The 17,929-nt window shown below is 43.0% G+C and overlaps 1 protein-coding gene across 2 annotated transcripts in view; it reads right to left on the bottom strand.

Annotated features, from left to right (window-relative positions):
* The window catches only part of LOC128694735 (uncharacterized), a 268,775-nt gene that overhangs the window by 126,394 nt on the left and 124,452 nt on the right, over positions 1-17,929 (bottom strand). The gene's annotated exons all lie outside the window — the stretch shown is intronic.

Raw genomic sequence — 17,929 nt, 5'->3', positions numbered from 1 at the left:
AATTTGTGTTAAAAATTTCTTATCAGAGACAGAAAAAATTTTGTTATAAAAAAACATTTTATTAAATATAACGCTCACATAATTTACTTATGGTTTTATTTACCTTGTACTCACCTAACTGTGGTGGCAAGGGTCGAGTCATAGCTCCTGGTCCCGCCTCTTCACTAGGTCGCTAATGGTTTGTGAGAACACAACGAAACCAGTGTCAGGAGACACAGTCCTGTTTCCTGAGGAACAGTGTTAGGAGACACTGTCCTGTTTCCTGAGGAACAGTGATAGGAGAAAATGTCCTGTTTCCTGAGGAACAGTGTCAGGAGACACAGTCCTGTTTCCTGAGGAACAGTGTCAGGAGACACAGTCCTGTTTCCTGAGGAACAGTGTCAGGAGACACAGTCCTGTTTCCTGAGGAACAGTGTTAGGAGACAATGTCCTGTTTCCTGAGGAACAGTGTTAGGAGACACAGTCCTGTTTCCTGAGGAACAGTGTTAGGAGACACTGTCCTGTTTCCTGAGGAACAGTTTTAAGAGACACTGTCCTGTTTCCTGAGGAACAATGTTAGGAGACACTGTCCTGTTTCCTGAGGAACAATGTTAGGAGACACTGTCCTGTTTCCTGAGGAACAGTTTTAAGAGACACTGTCCTGTTTCCTGAGGAACAATGTTAGGAGACACTGTCCTGTTTCCTGAGGAACAATGTTAGGAGACACTGTCCTGTTTCCTGAGGAACAATGTTAGGAGACACTGTCCTGTTTCCTGAGGAACAGTGTTAGGAGACACTGTCCTGTTTCCTGAGGAACAGTGTTAGGAGACACTGTCCTGTTTCCTGAGGAACAATGTTAGGAGACACTGTCCTGTTTCCTGAGGAACAGTGTTAGGAGACACTGTCCTGTTTCCTGAGGAACAGTTTTAGGAGACACTGTCCTGTTTCCTGAGGAACAGTTTTAGGAGACACTGTCCTGTTTCCTGAGGAACAGTGTTAGGAGACACTGTCCTGTTTCCCGAGGAACAATGTTAGGAGACACTGTCCTGTTTCCTGAGGAACAGTGTTAGGAGACACTATCCTGTTTCCTATACTTCAATAAACTTACACTGCTGCAGGCAGTGATTCAGCTCTGTTGAATTATCATGAATTAAAACGTCATTATTTTTTTATTTTTGCATGTGTAGGCGGAAAATGTTTAAATGGAAGAACAAAAATAATTTATATGCAAACCTTTGTCTAGTATTAGCATTAAACTGAATAAAAATATTCAAATTTATTAAAAATTAAAACAAAGGATAGATAAAGAAGTTTACCAACTATTGTAGTTTTCTTTGAAGCAATATTTTTAAACCATAGAAAATGTTAACTTACTCAAGGAGAAACATGACTAACTAATCTATAATGAAATTACACAGGCCTTCATCACTACTGACTTTTTCTTATAAGTACATTTTAATTTAGGACACAACAGCCTATAAAACGTGCTTTTATTGATAATACTTAATAAATCCTCTAAAGAGACGAGTGTTAGCATATGGATGCGCTCAGATTGATTGGCTGGTTGTTCACCACAAGTTAAGAATACTTTAATTCATAAACTAGGGATGACAATAAACTTTCAGCACATATACACTGAGATACATACACCTTACGTTATTTTCTACTACGTATTTTTTTCACATTTGCAATCTCGTATTATATAGTGAATTCTTCACATACACACATTAGTACATATATGCATATACATACACACACACACATGGAGCAGAGAGAGAGAGGGCCCAGTAGCAACCGGTGAAGAGGCGAGGCCAGGAGCTAAGACTCCACCCCTACAACCACAAATAGGTGAGTACACACACACACACACACACACACACACACACACACACACACACACACACACACACACACACACACACACACACACACACACACACACCACAAACCTCACTCAAGGAAAAAGATCTTGGGGTGAGTATAACACCAGGCACATCTCCTGAAGCGCACATCAACCAAATAACTGCTGCAGCATATGGGCGCCTAGCAAACCTCAGAACAGCATTCCGACATCTTAATAAGGAATCATTCAGGACCCTGTACACCGTGTACGTTAGGCCCATATTGGAGTATGCGGCACCAGTTTGGAACCCACACCTAGCCAAGCACGTGAAGAAACTAGAGAAAGTGCAAAGGTTTGCAACAAGACTAGTCCCAGAGCTAAGAGGTATGTCCTACGAGGAGAGGTTAAGGGAAATCAACCTGACGACACTGGAGGACAGGAGAGATAGGGGGGACATGATAACGACATACAAAATACTGAGAGGAATTGACAAGGTGGACAAAGACAGGATGTTCCAGAGATTGGACACAGTTGGAAGCTGAAGACACAGATGAATCACAGGGATGTTAGGAAGTATTTCTTCAGCCACAGAGTAGTCAGTAAGTGGAATAGTTTGGGAAGCGATGTAGTGGAGGCAGGATCCATACATAGCTTTAAGCAGAGGTATGATAAAGCTCACGGCTCAGGGAGAGTGACCTAGTAGCGATCAGTGAAGAGGCGGGGCCAGGAGCTCGGACTCGACCCCCGCAACCTCAACTAGGTGAGTACAACTAGGTGAGTACACACACACACGTGAACGACATAACGGAAGGGATAGACTCAGAAGTGTCCTTGTTTGCAGATGATGTGAAGTTAATGAGAAGAATCAAATCGGACGAGGATCAGGCAGGACTACAAAGAGACCTGGACAGGCTACAAGCCTGGTCCAGCAACTGGCTCCTTGAATTTAACCCTGCCAAATGCAAAGTCATGAAGATTGGGGAAGGGCAAAGAAGACCGCACACACAATATAGTTTAGATGGCCAAAGACTGCAAACCTCACTCAAGGAAAAAGATCTGGGGGTGAGTATAACACCGAACATATCTCCTGAGGCGCACATCAATCAGATAACTGCTGCAGCATACGGGCGCCTGGCAAACCTACGGATAGCGTTGCGATACCTCAGTAAGGATTCGTTTAAGACTCTGTATACCATGTACGTCAGGCCCATACTGGAGTATGCAGCACCAGTTTGGAATCCACACTTAGTCAAGCACGTCAAGAAATTAGAGAAAGTGCAAAGGTTTGCAACAAGACTAGTCCCAGAGCTACGGGGATTGTCCTATGAAGAAAGGTTGAGGGAAATCGGCCTGACGACACTGGAGGCCAGGAGGGTCAGGGGAGACATGATGACATATAAAATACTGCGCGGAATAGACGAGGTGGACAAAGACGGGATGTTCCAGAGACGGGACACAGACACAAGAGGTCACAATTGGAAGTTGAAGACTCAGATGAATCAAAGGGATGTTAGGAAGTATTTCTTCAGTCAAAGAGTTGTAAGGCAGTGGAATAGCCTAGAAAATGACGTAGTAGAGGCAGGAACCATACATAGTTTTAAGGCGAGGTATGATAGAGCTCATGGGGCAGGGAGAGAGAGGACCTAGTAGCAATCAGCGAAGAGGCGGGGCCAGGAGCTGTGACTCGACCCCTGCAACCACAAATAGGTGAGTACAAATAGGTGAGTACACACACACACACACACACACACACACACACACACACACACACCTGGAAAGGAACAAGATTATAAATGAAAACCAGCATGGGTTCATGGAAGGCAAATCTTGTATCACAAACCTCCTGGAGTTTTGTGACAAGGTAACAGAAGTAAGACACGAGAGAGAGGGGTGGGTAGATTGCGTTTTCCTAGACAGCAGGAAGGCCTTTTACACAGTTCCCCACAAGAGATTAGTGCAGAAGCTGGAGGATCAGGCGCATGTAACAGGGAAGGCACTGCAATGGATCAGGGAATACCTGACAGGGAGGCAGCAACGAGTCATGGTACGTGAAGAGGTATCACAGTGGGCGCCTGTGACGAGCGGGGTCACACAGGGGTCAGTTCTAGGACCAGTGCTATTTTTGATATATGTGAACGACATGATGGAAGGAATAGACTCTGAAGTGTCCCTATTCGCAGATGATGTGAAGTTGATGAGAAGAATTAAATCGGATGAGTATGAGGCAGGACTGCAAAGAGACCTGGACAGGCTGGACATGTGGTCCAGTAACTGGCTTCTCGAATTCAATCCAGCCAAATGCAGTCATGAAGATTGGGGAGGGGCAAAGAAGACCGCAGACAGAGTATAGGCTAGGTGGACAAGGACTACAGACCTCGCTCAGGGAGAAAGACCTTGGGGTGACCATAACACCGAGCACATCACCGGAGGCACACATTAACCAAATAACTGCTGCAGCATACGGGCGCCTGGCAAACCTGAGAATAGCGTTCCGATACCTTAATAAGGAATCGTTCAAGACATTGGTACACTGTGTATGTTAGGCCCATACTGGAGTATGCAGCACCAGTCTGGAACCCACACCTGGTCAAGCACGTCAAGAAGTTAGAGAAAGTACAAAGGTTTGCAACAAGGCTAGTCCCAGAGCTCAGGGGAATGTCGTACGAGGAAAGGTTGAGGGAGATCGGACTGACGACACTGGAGGACAGAAGGGTCAGGGGAGACATGATAACGACATACCAGATACTGCGGGGAATAGACAAGGTGGACAGAGATAGGATGTTCCAGAGAGGGGACACAGGGACAAGGGGTCACAACTGGAAGCTGAAGACTCAGACGAGTCACAGGGACGTTAGGAAGTATTTCTTCAGTCATAGAGTTGTCAGCAAGTGGAATAGCCTAGCAAGTGAAGTAGTGGATGCAGGAACCATACATAGTTTTAAGAAGAGGTATGATACAGCTCAGGAAGCAGAGAGAGAGAGGACCTAGTAGCGATCAGTGAAGCGGCGGGGCCAGGAGCTGAGTCTCGACCCCTGCAACCACAATTAGGTGAGTACAATTGGTGAGTACACACACACACACACACACACACACACACACACACACACACGTACACACACACATACACACACACATGCACACATACACACACACATACACACATACACACACATACACACACACACACACACACACACACACACACACACACACACACACACACACACACACACAAACACACACACACACACACACACACACACACACACACACACACACACACACACACGGGAACGCTTCACTCTGGAGGTCCCAAGGTGGTAATATCAGTGATGTATAACCCACCACAGAACAGCAGGAGGCCAAGGCAAGAGTACGACGAGAGCAATAGAGCGATGGTTGACACACTGGCTAGAGTGGCCAGAAGAGCTCATGCATGCAGGGCAAAGCTCTTGATCATGGGTGACTTTAACCACAAGGAGATCGATTCGGAGAACTTGGACCCGCATGGGGGCCAAGATACATGGAGGGCTAAGATGATGGAGGTGGTACTGGAAAACTTCATGTAGCAACACGTAAGGGACACTACAAGAGAGAGAGGAGAGGATGAACCAGCAAGGCTAGACTTAGTATTCACCTTGAGTAGTGCAGATATCGAGGACATCACATATGAAAGACCCCTTGGGGCCAGTGACCATGTGGTTTTAAGCTTCGAATACACAGTAGAGCTACAAGTGGAGGGAGAAGCAGGAAGGCCAGGACGAATGAAGCCAAACTACAAGAAAGGGGACTACACAGGAATGAGGAACTTCCTGAACGGGGTTCAGTGGGACAGAGAACTGGCAGGGAAGCCAGTTAATGAGATGATGGAATATGTAGCAACAAAATGCAAGGAGGCTGAGGAGAGGTTTGTACCCAAGGGTAACAGGAATAATGAAAAAGCCAGGATGAGCCCATGGTTTACCCAAAGGTGCAGGGAGGCAAAAACCAAGTGTGCTAGGGAATGGAAGAAATATAGAAGGCAAAGGACCCAGGAGAATAAGGAGAGCAGTCGTAGAGCCAGAAACGAATATGCACAGATAAGAAGGGAGGCCCAAAGACAATATGAAAATGACATAGCAGCGAAAGCCAAATCTGACCCGAAACTGTTGTACAGCCACATCAGGAGGAAAACAACAGTCAAGGACCAGGTAATCAGGCTAAGGAAGGAAGGAGGAGAGACAACAAGAAATGACCGTGAAGTATGTGAGGAACTCAACAAGAGATTCAAAGAAGTGTTCACAGAGGAGACAGAAGGGGCTCCAGAAAGACGGAGAGGTGGGGCACACCACCATGTGCTGGACACAGTGCACACAACCGAGGAAGAAGTGAAGAGGCTTCAGAGTGAGCTAGATACCTCAAAGGCATTGGGGCCAGATAACATCTCCCCATGGGTATTGAGAGAGGGAGCAGAGGCGCTATGTGTACCCCTAACAACAATATTCAATACATCTATCGAAACAGGGAGACTGCCTGAGGCATGGAAGACAGCAAATGTAGTCCCAATCTTTAAAAAAGGAGACAGACATGAAGCATTAAACTACAGACCAGTGTCACTGACATGTATAGTATGCAAAATCATGGAGAAGATTATCAGAAGAGTGGTGGAACACCTAGAAAGGAATGATCTCATCAACAGCAGCCAACATGGTTTCAGGGACGGGAAATCCTGTGTCACAAACCTACTGGAGTTCTATGACATGGTGACAGCAGTAAGACAAGAGAGAGAGGGGTGGGTGGATTGCATATTCTTGGACTGCAAGAAGGCGTTTGACACAGTTCCACACAAGAGATTGGTGCAAAAACTGGAGGACCAAGCAGGGATAACAGGGAAGGCACTACAATGGATCAGGGAATAATTGTCAGGAAGACAGCAGCGAGTCATGGTACGTGGCGAGGTGTCAGAGTGGGCACCTGTGACCAGCGGGGTCCCACAGGGGTCAGTCCTAGGACCAGTGCTGTTTCTGGTATTTGTGAACGACATGACGGAAGGAATAGACTCTGAGGTGTCCCTGTTTGCAGATGACGTGAAGTTGATGAGAAGAATTCACTCGATCGAAGACCAGGCAGAACTACAAAGGGATCTGGACAGGCTGCAGACCTGGTCCAGCAATTGGCTCCTGGAGTTCAATCCCACCAAGTGCAAAGTCATGAAGATTGGGGGAGGGCAAAGAAGACCGCAGACGGAGTACAGTCTAGGGGGCCAGAGACTACAAACCTCACTCAAGAAAAAAGATCTTGGGGTGAGTATAACACCAGGCACATCTCCTGAAGCGCACATCAATCAAATAACTGCTGCAGCATATGGGCGCCTAGCAAACCTCAGAACAGCATTCCGACATCTTAATAAGGAGTCGTTCAGGACCCTGTACACCGTGTACGTTAGGCCCATATTGGAGTATGCGGCACCAGTTTGGAACCCACACCTAGCCAAGCACGTAAAGAAACTAGAGAAAGTGCAAAGGTTTGCAACAAGACTAGTCCCAGAGCTAAGAGGTATGTCCTACGAGGAGAGGTTAAGGGAAATCGACCTGACGACACTGGAGGACAGGAGAGATAGGGGGGACATGATAACGACATACAAAATACTGAGAGGAATTGACAAGGTGGACAAAGACAGGATGTTCCAGAGATTGGACACAGTAACAAGGGGACACAGTTGGAAGCTGAAGACACAGATGAATCACAGGGATGTTAGGAAGTATTTCTTCAGCCACAGAGTAGTCAGTAAGTGGAATAGTTTGGGAAGCGATGTAGTGGAGGCAGGATCCATACATAGCTTTAAGCAGAGGTATGATAAAGCTCACGGTTCAGAGAGAGTGACCTAGTAGCGATCAGTGAAGAGGCGGGGCCAGGAGCTCGGACTCGACCCCCGCAACCTCAACTAGGTGAGTACAACTAGGTGAGTACACACACACACACATACTACAGGCCTAGTGTCTAATCGACATGTGCCTAGGACAAAATGGTAACTAACACACACATAGGAAGTGGAATAGTCTGGGAAGCGATGTAGTGGAGGCAGGAACCAAATATAGTTTTAAGACGAGGTATGATAAAGCTCATGGAGCAGGGAGAGAGGACCTAACACCGCAGTGAAGAGGCGAGGGCCAGGAGCTATGTGTCGACCCCTGCAACCACAAACAGGCAAATACACACACATACATGCGTGAGCGTGTTTGATAGGAGTGAATGGAGACAAATGGTTTTTAATACTTGACGTGCTGTTGGAGTGTGAGCAAAGTAATATTTATGAAGGGGTTCAGGGAAACCGGCAGGCCGGACTTGAGTCCTGGAGATGGGAAGTACAGTGCCTGCACTCTGAAGGAGGGGTGTAAATGTTGCAGTTTAAAAACTGTAGTGTAAAGCACCCTTCTGGCAAGACAGTGATGGAGTGAATGATGGTGAAAGTTTTTCTTTTTCGGGCCACCCTGCCTTGGTGGGAATCGGCCAGTGTAATAATAAATAAAAAATAATATATATATATATATATATATATATATATATATATATATATATATATATATATATATATATATATATATATATATATATATATCGTGCCGAATAGGCAAAACTTGCGATTTTGGCTTAATAATAATGATATCTTTATTTGCTACAAGTACATGTACAAGGTATACAGTCCTAGCTGACACTTATGACATACTACTATATAGAAAGCCCCTTGTTATGCTGAGCATTTTGGGCAAATTAGGTCAGTTTTGTCCCAGATGCGACCCACACCAGTCCACTAACACCCAGGTATTCATTTTAAACTGATGGGTGAACAGGGACAGGGACAGCAGGTGTCTTATGGAAACATGTTCCTAATGTTTTCCAGCCGTACCGGAGGAGATTCGAACCCCGATCTTCAGTGTGTGAGCTGAGTGCGCTGGCGAAAGAGCTACAATAGCAACACTCTTCTTGCCTAATAAGACAAGCGAAAATTTGTGTATGCAATAATTTCGCAAAAATCATTCTGAACCTAGCGAAAAAAGTATATATCATTGTGTTTGTTTATTATTAAATTATTGTAACTTCTCTAAAATGTATTTAGTTGGATTAGGCTAAATTAAATTGCGCTTGTTATAATAAGGTTAGGTAAGTTTTCTAAGCTTCTTTTGGTACAAATTATTATTTTTTACATAAACATAAATGAAAAAATATATCTTTAAACGTATAAGAGAAATTTTTAAAAAGGACTTAATTTTAAATGAGTTCTTGTTAACTGACCAGTTTTACCTATACGGCACGACATATATATATCGAGTATTAGTTCAGTCCTAAAGAAAGAAGACTGAACAATGTTGTCTCTATTAAGGTCCTGCATTAATATTGTAATATATATCTGCTAAGGGCACGATGAAGAGGAGGATCCCAGCTGCTATTTATATTACCATCAATCTCATAATGGAATCTGAGCCCTGAGGGAGCTAAATCCCCCACCCCCTCTCCTTATTAATCATAACAAGAGGCAAGGAAACACGAGGCGGGGAGGGTCTTCCCCGCCACTACACGACGTTATTAACTACCAACACTGATACACTCATTGTCGTATATCCCCCTTTTCTCTTCCCCTCTCGCGTCACATATATCCCCGTTCCAGTCGTCTCCTCTTGTTTCCCCTTATGTTCCCCCACATGCAGCCACTGGTGCTACTTTTACCCCTGGCCATCCAAGCCAATTACGACCATTAGCAGCCTCTTGTGTTGGGTTTATCGAGCACATCCCGGGCTTGTACTCCCGGACGCGGCCACCAGTTGATTGGCCGCAACTGCCAAATGCCGGAAGGACCACTATGTTCTTTTAAGGGGAATTTTATAAAACAATATTAATTTTAACAATTTCTGGACATCTTAAAAGGTGTTAGAAGTTCGCATCGTGTCTAAAATGCGTAAAAATTGTATTAATAGATTTTTTAGGCGGGTTCTTTTTGTTTCATATTATATGGCAATACTGTGAGTCAAGAGAGAGGATCGGAAAGCGTAACTGATGAGGCGGAGGGTTGAGACGCTTTATTGATTTATACTTGTTTGTCCCTCGATTATTGTCATTTTTTCTACTCCATTGGCTTAATAACAGAAGTGGGAAGGATGGGAGTGTAGGAGGACAATGAAGGGAGTGGAATTGCAGTCTACAATTATTTAAGCGTCATACAAAATTTTAAACTACTGTATTACAATGGTAAGAAACAGTAAACTATGTAGAACTAATCCTAAGATGACTCAATAAAGCTAAACAATGTGGCATACTACCACTGAGGTTGCTCACACTGCATGATACAAAGTTCAAGAAGATCCTAAAGTAAATTAAGCTCTCGCCTGGTTACTCTTCAGAAATGTAACTGAAGATGGCAACACTATATTTATGTTAATTAAGTTTTTACTTATGTATGCAAGCATACCATGCCATTTTTTTTAGAATGGTTCTTCAGGGTACATAGATGTTACCGGTTCATGTATGCAGTGTATTATGTAGCTTTAACCGAGGATAACCCATTGAAGTCACTGTGACATATTTCCATCAGGGTTCTTTGTCCTCTTTTTCTTCAATAATTTTGGTTATAGCGTTCATATGTTTTGTTTATATGTTGCGATTCTGTTAGAAAATAATTAATAATCCTTGCCCTTATGTCCAACCAGCACAGCACTTAATAGATCTGAATAATGTATCAACTGCAGACTATACACGAAATTTTCGAAGTGTCATGACATGCCACGCCCTCCATCTGTTGTCACACTCGTGGATCAAAAGAGAGAGAAAAAAAAATAGGATAAAAATAACCACAAGTTCATTCATCCTGTCTTAGAAACACAAACAATGAGCTTCAAATGGGGGTCACGTGACTAAGACTTGGCCAGGGAGCCTGCCTATAAAGCTGAGCTATAACAATATATACTCAAATTCAAATTCAAATTCAAAAATTTATTCTCTATAAGGATTACAATGCTGAGTTTACAGAATTTGGTTATTGTGTGGTTTACATGTAGTAAAATAATAATTACAGAGTGTACCACTAGAACACCTAGCATGGCTAGGCATTTCGGGCAGACTTAAATTAAATCTTAAGTTTAAAATATTACAAAATTATGAGGTAAGTTGGTATTATGGCTAAGTGACTAAATACTAGTTTGTGAGTTTAGCAATGTGAATGCTTTTGTTTTGGCACTATACATAGTTTCAGTATTGGAGTATCACAGGCCAACTTATGACTAGTTAAGATTCATTACTCTATGGGTATTACACTGTTGACACTACAATCAATTAATGCAATGCAGAAGCTGGCTGACTGGGTTGAAAGACTATCGGCTACAAGAGGATCATGAAGGTTGCATGCCAACTACACACCACCACTCAAGAATACTTTAATCCCTCAAATACAGATTATGTCAACTCGCAGATACACTGAGAAACATACACCTCTTGGTGTATATTATCTTGCCAGGGCAGTGACGGTCATACAGATATTCTCTTTGAAAAAATACGAAGAAAACCTCAAAAAATAAATAATAATAATAATAATAATAATAATAATAATAATAATAATAATAATAATAATAATAATAATAATAATAATAATATCTTTATTTACTACAAATATATGTACAAGGTATACAGGCCTAGCAAACATCAATGACTTACTATTACACAGAAAGCCCCTGGTGGCTAAAGCTTTAGCCACCAGGCCACTGTAACTCTGCGATACCGAAATTAGTGATTAAAAAAGAGAACACTGTTAATTACTGATATATCTAAAAATCGTCAGCAATCACTGAGTCATTCTCATCTATTATTCATTCGACTTAATCATGCACAAGAGAGAGAGTGAGACGAGGGAGGAGGGATGTAAGGGAATAATAACACCAAGCCGCTCACAGAAAACGTTTATGGATATCCCATGGGGAACTTTAGGAACTTAGGGGAGGCCTAACTGACGACTGAATAGACACTAATTTAACCCCCAGGGTGGTGTCATAGGGAAGCCCTGTGAACCAGATGAGGGGGGTGGGGAATGAAGAGGAGAGAGAGGGAATGAGGGAGGAGCGAGAGAGAAAAGGAGGAGGAGGAGGAGGAGGAGGAGGAGTAGGAGGAGGAGAAAAACAGAAGGTGGTGAGAGAGGCAAGTGAGCGAATAAGAAGTACACGAGAAAGTCAAAAGACAGATCAAGAGAAAATATGAGAAGGTAAAGATCAAGTAAAGTCACTAGTGTCCTAAAATTTTTAGAATCTGGCCATGAACTACTGAAACAAAACAGGGACCAAGACTCTGGTTAAGAATGTTGTGTATAAGGGCTTGATCTGACCTTTGTCTTCCCCTTACCTATCGTCTTGCCTTGTCTTCTCTTTTGCTTCACCTCTCTTGCCTTCTGAATTTCTCCTTACCTGTTTCTTCTTTCTTTTCTAGCACAGGTGATGAGAGTGACTGCAGTGTTGATCTTTTCTTATTCATTGGTAAGTCCTTTGGTGACTGACATGCGTCAGCTTGCTGTTACCTGCCCCTCCATCCCCTGGCCATGTATTACCCTTGTTATTAGACTGTTATTCTGCTACTGCTGCTTCTTCCGCCACTACTATTACTAGAAGTAATACTACTACTACTACTAATGCTACTACTGCTACCTCTTCAAGTTCCCCACCTGTCTTCTATTCTGTTTTTTCTTGCTCAGTTGAGACGAACCAAAAAGTTATCCAAAGTTTCCTTCATAAGTGTGGGTTATTTGTGAATTTTTTTAACTGTGTATTGAATTTCCCTATATCACTTCGACATTAGCTCATTCCATTTATTATCACTCAGACATTGAAAAAAAGTATTTCCTGGCATCCATGTGGCTCATCTGTGTCTTTAGTTTCCATCTATGACGTCTCGCCCATGCCTTTGATTTTAAAAGTTTGTCTCTATTTGCTCTGTCAAACCCTCTGAATATCTTCAATGTCGTAATCATGTTTCCCCTAATCCTCCTTTCTTCTAAAGTCGTTAGGGTCATCTCATTTAATTTCTCTTCATAACCCATTCCCCTCAGCTTTGGGACTACTCTTGTCGCAAACCTTTGGACCTTTTCTAGTTTTTGTAGATGCTTGATCAGGTGATGGCTTCATGCTGCTGCTACATACTCCATGATGGGCCTAACACATGTTGTGTAGGGAGTCTATAAAAACTCGTTATTGAGGTATCTAAAGGCAGTTTTGAGATCAGTTTTCATCAAATTTCTACAGATACTATTCAATTTATGTTCACCTCTGATGATATATTGAATGTAATGTTCACTCCCTGAACGAAATATGTAGTTTTACGCCTCTCAAGATGTATTCCGTCTATGGTCGCCTCTCTCCATCCCCAGTTTTCATAGCCTTGCACTTGCGATGAATGGTTTAAAAAATTCGATAAGTTGAAGATTGAGACACTTATGCAACATATGGCTTATATACTGTAGCCACGTCTACGGCCCTATGCTGTGCATTCTACAATATTGATGGAACACATCGACTCCAGGCTGAGGGACTGATTACCTCAAACTCCTCCTCTCCCTACACCTTCCTACTTTGTATCGGACTGATAAAGCCACTGTGTGGCGAAACGTTTCCTGAATAAAGATTCCCACATGCTGCATAAGTGTCTCAATCTTCACCTTACACTTGCTATGGTTAAACTCTAGCAACCACTTGTTTGACCATTTTTAAGTTTGTCCAGGTTTACCTGCAAACTGTCTCTATCCTCAGTAGTTTCTATTCTCATTAGGTTTACGTCAGCAGCAAACAAAAAGATATATAAGTCAACCTTCTCTTGCAGGTCATTTACGTATCTTAAGAATAACAGAACTGACTTTAAGGAACCACACTTGTGTCACTTTCTTATTCTGAAACATCTGCCCTTACCATCACCCTCTGTTGTCTATTCGTTACGTATTACTCAGTTTACTCTAGGACTCCACCTAGCATCTCCGCGTGCTCTAATTTGTGAATTAGTCTCTGGTGAGGTACAGTATCAAATGCTTTTCTGCAGTTCAAGAATATGCAGTTAACCCATCTTTGTCTTTCTTGCTTGTTTTCCACTACTGTCGTAGAAATCGAGTAGGTTACCATCCTTATATCCATACTGGCTTCCTGTATAATAAGTCTCACTTTTCTTGATGTTCAACCACTCTTTTCTTTATCATCTTTCTCCCATATCCTGGACAGAATAAACGTCAGTGATACTGACCTATAATTCAGTGCCTCTTGTCTGTTCCCATGCATGTATATTGGGATCACGTTTGTTTTCCAGTTGTTTAGTACGCTTTCCCTCTCCAGGGACATGTTGTAGATCACTGATATAGGTTCACACAATTGCGGTTCTTTGACATGTTGTGTCATGAAATTTTCCATTGTTGCTTCCATTAGTTTTGCTCTCTAAGTTTTGGACCCTCCATGTGGCTCACAATCAATTTCCTTTTGACTGAAATCTTGTACAATCAGAACCTTTGTTTTGGTGTTGCTCTCTCTGCCATTTTTTTTTCTAGAATTAGAATTATGGCTCTTCTGTTGTTCTCATCATACTCCTGCTTCGGTCATTTTTTGTTTGGTAGGTGGGTCATTTGTGATGAATGGTTTTGAAAACCGACAAGTTGAAGAATTGAGACACTTGTGTAATATACGGGAATCTTTATTGAAGAAACGTTTCGCCACACAGTGACTTTATCAGTCCAATACAAAGTAGCAATGGGTAAGGAGAGGAGGAGTTTGAGGCAATCAGTCCCTCAACCTGGAATTGATGTGTTCAGTCCATCACTCTTGTAGGAAGTACAGTATAGGGCCAGAGAGGTGGCTTATATACTGCAGTAAGAAGAGTCGAAGCAGGAGGATTCTCGTATGTTGCACAAGTGTCTCAATTCTTCAACTTGTCGGTTTTCAAAACCATTCATCACATCTGTCAGACAATGCAACATCATGGGATCTTGGTACAAAGACTTCAACGTTTGTCCAACCTTTGGACGATGACCTACTTACACTAGTGGCAGGTCCCACTGTGATCCCGCCTCCTCCTGCTTTGACTCTTCTGACTGCAGTATATAAGCCACCTCTCTGGCCCTATACTGTACTTCCTATAAGAGTGATGGACTGAACAAATCGATTCCAGGTTCAGGGACTGATTACCTCAAACTCCTCCTCTCCTTACCCATTTCTACTTTGTATTGGACTGATGAAGCCACTGTGTGGCGAAACGTTTCTTCAATAAAGATTCCGTATGTTGCATAAGTGTCTCAATTCTTCAGGTGGGTAATTATAAACCACTGCTACTTTTACCTTGGCTACTCCAGTCATTATTTCTCCTGCTGATGACACCAAAATAGACCGTCCAATTCATTCTAATGAGGACACTAGAGCACTCCAGGATGATTTGAATAGACTGATGCAATGGTCGGAGAAGTGGCAGATGCAGTTTAATATTGACAAATGCAGTTCTAAATGTTGGACAGGTAAATAACCATGCCACATATAAACTAAATAATGTAGATCTTAATACTAATGATTGCAAAAAAGGATTTAGCTGGTTAGCAGTAATCTAAAACCAAGACAACAGTGTATTAAAGCTAACAGAATTCTTGGCTTCATATCTAGAAGTATAAATAATAGAAGTCCTCAGGTTGTTCTTCAACTCTATATATCCTTGGTTAGGCCTCATTTAGACTATGCTGCTCAGTTCTGGTCACCGTATTACAGAATGGATATAAATGCTCTGGAAAACGTACAGAGGAGGATGACAAAGATGATCCCATGTATCAGAAATCTTCCCTATGAGGATAGACTGAGGGCCCTGAATCTGCACTCTCTCGAAAGGCGTAGAATTAGGGGGGATATGATCGAGGTGTATAAATGGAAAACAGGAATAAATAAAGGGGATGTAAATAGCGTGCTGAAAATTTCCAGCCAAGACAGGACTCGCAGCAATGGTTTCAAATTGGAAAAATTCAGATTCAGGAAGGATATAGGAAAGCACTGGTTTGGTAATAGAGTTGTGGATGAGTGCAACAAACTCCCGAGTACAGTTATTCAGGCTAAAACGTTGTGTAGTTTTAAAAATAGGTTAGATAAAAGCATGAGTGGGTGTGGGTGGGTGTGAGTTGGACCTGACTAGCTTGTGCTGCTGGGTCTGGTGCCGTGCTCCTTCCTTGAGTGGAGGTGGCCAGACTGGGTGGGTCATTGGGCTAATCCGGGGGGGGGGGTCATTGGGCTAATGCGGTGGGGGGGGGGGGTCACTGTGCTAATCCGGGAGGGGTACATGGACCTGCTCCGTATGGGTCAGTAGGCCTGTTGCAGTGTTCCTTCTTTCTTATGTTCTTATGTACCACATAGTCTTTGAAGTTACCAGTCTCTATGTAACCCATTTCAAAACTCAACTAATTCTTTACCAACAGTGCCTCCTCATCTCTTTCCTCTGATCTCTCTCTCTCTTCTCACTATGATATACCTCTCTGGGAATAATGCACTGGTTAATATTCCAGAAAGTTTTTGTCACTGTGATATCTATAATATCTGAATACTTAGCTACTACTGTTCTTTAGTACAACTATTTTTTGTGATACAGTCTGCCTTTGTTTGACCTTTCACTTTATACTGGGACTTCTAGTGTTCGGACCGACTTCTGGAGTGAGTTCGTATGGGAGTGAGGGGATCAGTGAAAGCAGCACGAGAGGGAGAGGAATAGTAAGTGTTAGGAAGTACCTCTGTGACCACCATAAATAATATGAATTGAAATATTAAGGTAATTTTTTTTTTCGGCACAGCAGTACACAGGAGTAAGAAGATTGTACTGAATTATTAACTCGAAGGGTTAGTTAACTAGGATAACTCAAGAAAGCTAATGATCGTGGTTTATTTTCAATTGTCCCTGGAGTATATCTGGAGAGGGTTTCGGCGGTCAACGCCCCCGCTGCTCGGTCTGAGCCAAGGCCTTGTGGTGGATCAGGGTCTGATCAACCAAACTGTTACTGCTGGCCGAACGCAAACTGACGTACGAACCACAGCCCGGCTAGTCAGGAACTGACTTTAGGTGCCTGTCCAGCGCCTTGAAGACAGCCAGGGGTCTATTGGTAATCTCCCTTATGTATGCTAGGAGGCAGTTGAACAGTCTTGGGCCCCTGACACTTATTGTGTTGTGTGTTATTGTCCGTGATCCCCCTCCACATGATGCGAACCGCAGCAGTTGGCTAACACGCAGGTACTTACTGCTAAGTGTACAGGGGCAACAGGTATAAGGAAACATATGCCTAACGTTCCCACTCACTCATGGCTTGAGCCCGGGCTCTTCAGCTGTGAGCCATAGGCGTTACCACCTGACGCATATCAAGGGTAAAGGGACTGTTACGATACCTTTTATATACACGTCTAACTTGATAACCGAACAACGTGGAAATTAATGAGAGAAAATCAGTATTAACAAAGACAAAGAACCAGTATTGTGTATTTCATTCTATGCAAGGAGTGGTGAAGCCTCGATCATCCGTCTGCTAATTACTGTCCGGTCTGTGACCAGTCAGGTTGTTAGTAACCTCACAAGAAACAGTATCATTATGCAGTGTAATGTTATCTGTTCAGGTGAACAGAAGCGAGGTCATACCTCGTAGAGGCATGACGTCCCCTCTATTGATCTGGCTACCACCAGCAACTTAACGCCAAGCTTGGCAATCAAACTGCTGAGTATGAAAACGGTATATAATACCGACAAGTTGATAAGGAAGACATATGCAACAGTTTGGTATCTTTATTCCAGAATAAAGATACCTAACTTATCATTCAAACTGCTGGAGGTAATTAGATATAATGGAGGTCAAGTTATACCTCATCATGGCTAAGGCAATGATGATTAAACCGTACTTCCTCTATGTGTGTGTGTGTGTGTGTGTGTGTGTGTGTGTGTGTGTGTGTGTGTGTGTGTGTGTGTGTGTGTGTGTGTGTGTGTGTGTGTGTGTGTACTCACCTAGTTGTGGTTGCAGGGTCGACTCACAGCTCCTGGCACTCTCGCTACTAGGTGTGTGTGTGTACTCCCCTAATTGTGCTCACCTAATTGTGGTTGCAAGGGTCGAGACTCAGC

Source organism: Cherax quadricarinatus, chromosome 51 (assembly GCF_038502225.1).
Source record: "Cherax quadricarinatus isolate ZL_2023a chromosome 51, ASM3850222v1, whole genome shotgun sequence".
In the NCBI taxonomy this organism is placed as follows: domain Eukaryota; kingdom Metazoa; phylum Arthropoda; class Malacostraca; order Decapoda; family Parastacidae; genus Cherax; species Cherax quadricarinatus.
The sequence above is the reverse complement of the archived record's forward strand: the minus strand, read 5'-3'. Positions and strand labels throughout refer to the sequence as shown.